At 41.1% G+C, this 5000-nt stretch overlaps 1 long non-coding RNA gene across 1 annotated transcript in view; it reads right to left on the bottom strand.

Moving 5' to 3' along the window:
- Positions 1-3165, bottom strand: part of LOC145414953 (uncharacterized) — a 4326-nt gene extending 1161 nt beyond the window's left edge. The window contains exon 1 of the long non-coding RNA XR_013899986.1: positions 3107-3165. This is a non-coding gene — a long non-coding RNA (uncharacterized LOC145414953). The remainder of the gene's footprint in view (positions 1-3106) is intronic.
- Positions 3166-5000: the final 1835 nt, after the last annotated feature.

The raw sequence follows: 5000 nt of genomic DNA, 5'->3' as shown, positions 1-5000 counted from the left end.
CTAAAGAAATAAATGAAATTCTCTCTCTCTCTCTGTCTGTCTAATGTATGTATATAATATATATTACATAACATTGGTTGCAGACTTACAAACTGTAATTAGTATTTGTTGTCAGTTTTGTTAGAGTAGGAAATTAAGAATGTGTTAAAGAGTAAAGTGATGTGATGCAGGATGAGGTGACAGAGCACAACAATGTAAGCGTATGCTTTAATGGTAATGGCGGGAGGAAGTGGAAAATCTGTATTATTTTTTGCGGTTCACTTCAGGTTCCACAGCAGGAAATGGAGCCTGAAGTAAGGCACTGAGCGAGAAGAAAGGATGAAATTACTCCGCTGTTGAAGGAAGGAGAAATCAGCTTCTGTTCTGGTGAAGAAGGATGTGTAGAAGGCAAAGTGGTATTGTGTATATGTGAAGCGGAGGTCCATAGTACTAGGAACAAGAGAAGTGTGAAAGTTTTGCAAGTGATTGTACCAAGGACTATGAAGGCTAGAGAGAGAGAGAGAGAGAGAGAGAGAGAGAGAGAGAGAGAGAGAGAGAGAGAGAGAGAGAGACTGAAGTAGCAGCATGATGGAAACGCCTTCCTAGAGTACGATGAGACATTGAAAAAGAATATTATGCAAATCGGAAGTGGAAGGACTGAGAGGAAGGGAAAGGCCAAGAAGGAGGAAAGATAATTTAAAAAAGGAGGAAAGATAAGTTTAAAAAGAATTTAATCACAGAAATCTAACTATGAACGCCCTCAGAAGTATTTGTGATGGACGCACATGTAAGGGGACCCAGTTTTCAGGATTCGGCGGTGCCGAGCAAAGCGACCCTATTCAGCTTTTTTTTTTTTTTCTTTGTAAGTTTGGTCAATTTAAAGTGCATTTTCAAGCTATCTGTGGAGGTGAATTTAGGTGTAAGATAAAAGTTTACTTTGCAGATACATGTATTATATCTGAAATTTACATTATCCATGTAGCTAAATGATACAATAAAATGTTTTTGAGTCAGTGTACTCAAGGTTTCTATACTTTATTTGGTAACTACATCTACATGCACAAATCAGTAGGCCAATTTATAAAGATAACATTATGGCCAACTGCTCGTCAGTGATAAATTCTCGGACTCTGTATAGGAGTCCCAGTTTTCAAAAGGCTTCTTTGGGAATGGAGCTAACTTAGGGTGTCCAACTTAGGTTAGTATTTAGTGTCACACCAAGAATGCCAATACTGGAGGAAGTGGGAATATTTACAGTATTAAAAATTATGTGGGAGTCGGAAGGATGCTGTCGGTTAGAAAATTAATTAGAAAACTCTGATGAATAGTCTATCTATCTATCTATCTATTGCCAGACGCCTCAATCCCGTTTGGGGTGGCCACAAACAAATCGCCTCCAAGTTGCCCTGTTCCCCGCCATTTCACTGCCCTGCTCCCAACTCACACCCCCTTCTCTCATATACCTCTCCACCCCATCCCTCCATCTCATCCTCGGCCTCCCCCTCCCTCTTCCCCCCTCCACCTCACTCACATACACTCTCTTCGTCAGTCTTTCACCCTCCATCCTCTCCACATGGCCAAACCACCTCAGTGTGTTCCTCATATAGGACACAACATATTTAACATAACAATGAATAATGAACTACAGGCCATAAGAAGCAAATTATGACATAAATCTTTATCTAGGTAAAACTTACACAGGTGTCGTCATTCAAAAATACCATTTTTTCTAATGCCACGAACACATATAGGCTTAGGCAGTCTAGATCATAATAAGCCTACAGTAAGTGTGAAGCCTGTAGAGTGTGGCACCGAAAATCCGAAATGGAAGTTGTCCCTAATGTTCAAAGAATATTCATGTTTTCTACTATATTACTGTGGTATTTCACTATGGTTTTATCTCCCTACCTTTAGTAATAGGCTATCCATCCAGGCTTAGGTTTCCAAGTTATGCATCCCTTAGCCAAATGAACTGGTTAAATTGACGGCTGCTGCACTTCCTCAATACCTAGAAATGTAACTATGGATTCTTATGGAGGCTGCAGGCATACAGAATGCAAAAACAAATTCCTAAGAGATATATTCCATGTTATAAAACAAAGAAGTAAATTACCTCCTTCTTGGCTTCTCCGATTGTAAACAATAAACGTTCTCCAGCATTCGAAAGGCATGAAATTATAATAATAATACTTGATTGTCTTGTCTCTTGTATAGAAAGTTAACCAGTAATAAAACCATTGTCTTATCAAATAATCATTCTGTGACCAATTATCCAAAATATCAAAGAGATACCGAAATACAGCATTCGACGTATAAAACAAGATTAGGGTAACTAAAGAAAACCATCCCGAACGTAAGGACGGGGGTAACTATTTATTTTTTTTGTGCACTATATTACATTGTGTGTTCTTTCATTACTTACATAATTATAAAGTTATCAAATTCTTTTAATGATGATTGAGTATATGTTTAAGTAATATATTTGATTATATTATGCTATTTATTGTTGTTCAGTGAGGTATACTTCAGGTTGAGGAGATTTCCCTAACAGGGACCCCAAGGGACCCTTTCTTGCATGGGGGCCATACAGTGGACGCACGTGTGTTCGGTGCGTCCGCCTGAGGGCGCCCCTGAGTAAGACGCAAGGCATGCATGAAGAGAAACTGAAACGAAGATTCTCGTTTTCAGTGATCTGCTCGGAAAAGGTGAAGCGATCGGGGTAAACTACACAATAATAAGGTAGGTCTGGTGAATGTTTGAAAATTACTCAGGTGCAGACCAGAGAGAGAGAGAGAGAGAGAGAGAGAGAGAGAATGAGACCTCTTTCCCTGTTTTCTGGGAGGAGAAGCTTGAAAAAGGGGAATCTGTAATAACGTATTCAAAATCATCAGGTGGCAGCTTGAGCAAAGGGAAAAGATTTTGTTGCATAGAAGGGGATCAGGAAACTATCTCGATCAACTCTTTCTAGCTTAGAATGTCTTACGGATATATATATATATATATATATATATATAAATTTTTTTTTCACTAAAGGACATGCTTCGGGAGAGGGCGAGCTGTGCCTGAAAAAGGGTTAAGAAAGAGAAAGTCTCCTGGGTTGAGAGGTTTCCCAGGCGGTGCTACTCACAGTCTTCATGGCGAGGACTGAGGGATGAATGAGTGTGTAAAAAACTCTTGGAGCTTGTGTTGTCCCTGCTCGCCTCTGCTCCCTTAAATACCCCTCGTAGATCTCCCCCCCCCCACCTCCTCATGGGGCACAGCAAGTACCGCCCACAGCCCGTGCGTAAACTCCCAGAATATTTCTCCAGTTATCACCACCTACCACCATCCATCAAACTCCTTTTACCCTCACAGTATACTCAGACTCACCGATATACCCAGCTCTAGCGTCCCTTTTAGTCTGATATAAGGCGTAAATGCTACAACGAAGGTGGGATGTATGTCCCGGGGTGAGGAAAGGTATACTACACGGATGACCTTGTGACAGGTGCCTTCTCAAGGGCTGACAAAAGGAGTTCCCCAGGTAGGGTCGTGGGTGTTACCCGAGAATGCCTACACCTGGAAAGAATGGGAAAGACACGCAGTCTTAGTTTAGAAAAAGAAAGAAATGATGAGTGGAAGAAAATGTAGAGTTTTGTATATTCTGGTTCACATTCTCTCTCTCTCTCTCTCTCTCTCTCTCTCTCTCTTTGTCGTCGAGTAAGATTTTAACCAGGATTCTCTTACTACGGGCTGGTGTGATGGTATTAACGGGAGTGTTTTTGTGACATGCTGGTGGGTCTTGTGGAGGATCTGTAAGGCCTTGTGGAAGAGTGACCTTGTGACTTAAGAATAAAAAGAAAAAAAGATTCCACATAGTGCCAGGGTGTGCCCCGAGGAAGGCCGCACGTGGAGAGGAAATGCATGATGCATAGTTTAAAGGCAAGAAGTTAATAGATAAATAAACGGATAAGTAAATAAATAAGTAAATAAAGAGTAAGTACTAAGTAAAAAAGTACATAAGTAAATATATTAACCATCATCATCATCACCAGCCTATGCATTAACCCACTCACCTTCAAATCCACCCGCCAGTCCAGTCATCCACTCCTCGATTGTGCAGAGGTATTTGTCCTACTGACTTTCTAAACTCCCCCACTCGAAGGGACTAATAGTTGTTTTGATGTCTGCTTTCCTTTGTGTTCCTTTGTACATTTTTCTTCCTTGAGTGGTTCATATATATGTGTGTGTGTGTGTGTGTGTGTGTGTGTGTGTGTGTGATAATTAAAGGTAAATACATCACCTGGTTCCCTATAATTGATAGACATATACAAGGAAAAATTTGACACTAAATTGTCCTGGGCTTTTTTTTGCAATCGCATATTCAGCTTGGTGCTGTAAATCATTTATTTTATGTTGGCCCACAATCACATCCTTTTGCAGCTTGTTTCACGTAGGTCATTTGCAGAAAAAGATAATATTACGGCTGTACATCCATTCCACAGCACTTCTTCGTGGCTAGCACCATATAATAATGTCAATCTATTGTTACAGCTCAGCATTCTAGGCTGAGAGATGCCAATTTTTGGCCTAATTAAAGTGTCCCATAACACTGGTTTCTCTTCAATGGGAGATATTAGATGATCTATGCCTGCTTCAAAACTTGTCATACTGATGTAAAATAAGTCATTTCATTTCAGTTTTTCACACGTGTACCAACAAGGTCAAGTGCAGGACTGAGTAGCAGTCTTGCGCAGACGCGTCAGACTGCAGTGTTGTGTGAAGACAAAAGTTAAGTCGACTGGGTCTGTCCGGTGGTGTGGTTACCGGACACACCCAGTGGGTCGCCGTACTTGCATTCGACGCCGTGACGGCAGATTCGTCGTGACCGTGCCGTGTAAAGGCATGCTGTACATAATAAGAAGCATCAGTTGACTGCAGTTCACGGCGCCGTGCCATGAACGGCCACGGAGAGTAACCGGATTGTGTGAAAGCGGCTACACACACACACACACACACACACACACACACACATATATATA

The sequence above is a fragment of the Coenobita brevimanus genome, chromosome 101, assembly GCF_032717465.1.
Source record: "Coenobita brevimanus isolate Jiangsu-jjx chromosome 101, ASM3271746v2, whole genome shotgun sequence".
NCBI lineage: Eukaryota > Metazoa > Arthropoda > Malacostraca > Decapoda > Coenobitidae > Coenobita > Coenobita brevimanus.
This window is presented reverse-complemented; position numbering and strand designations above follow the sequence as displayed.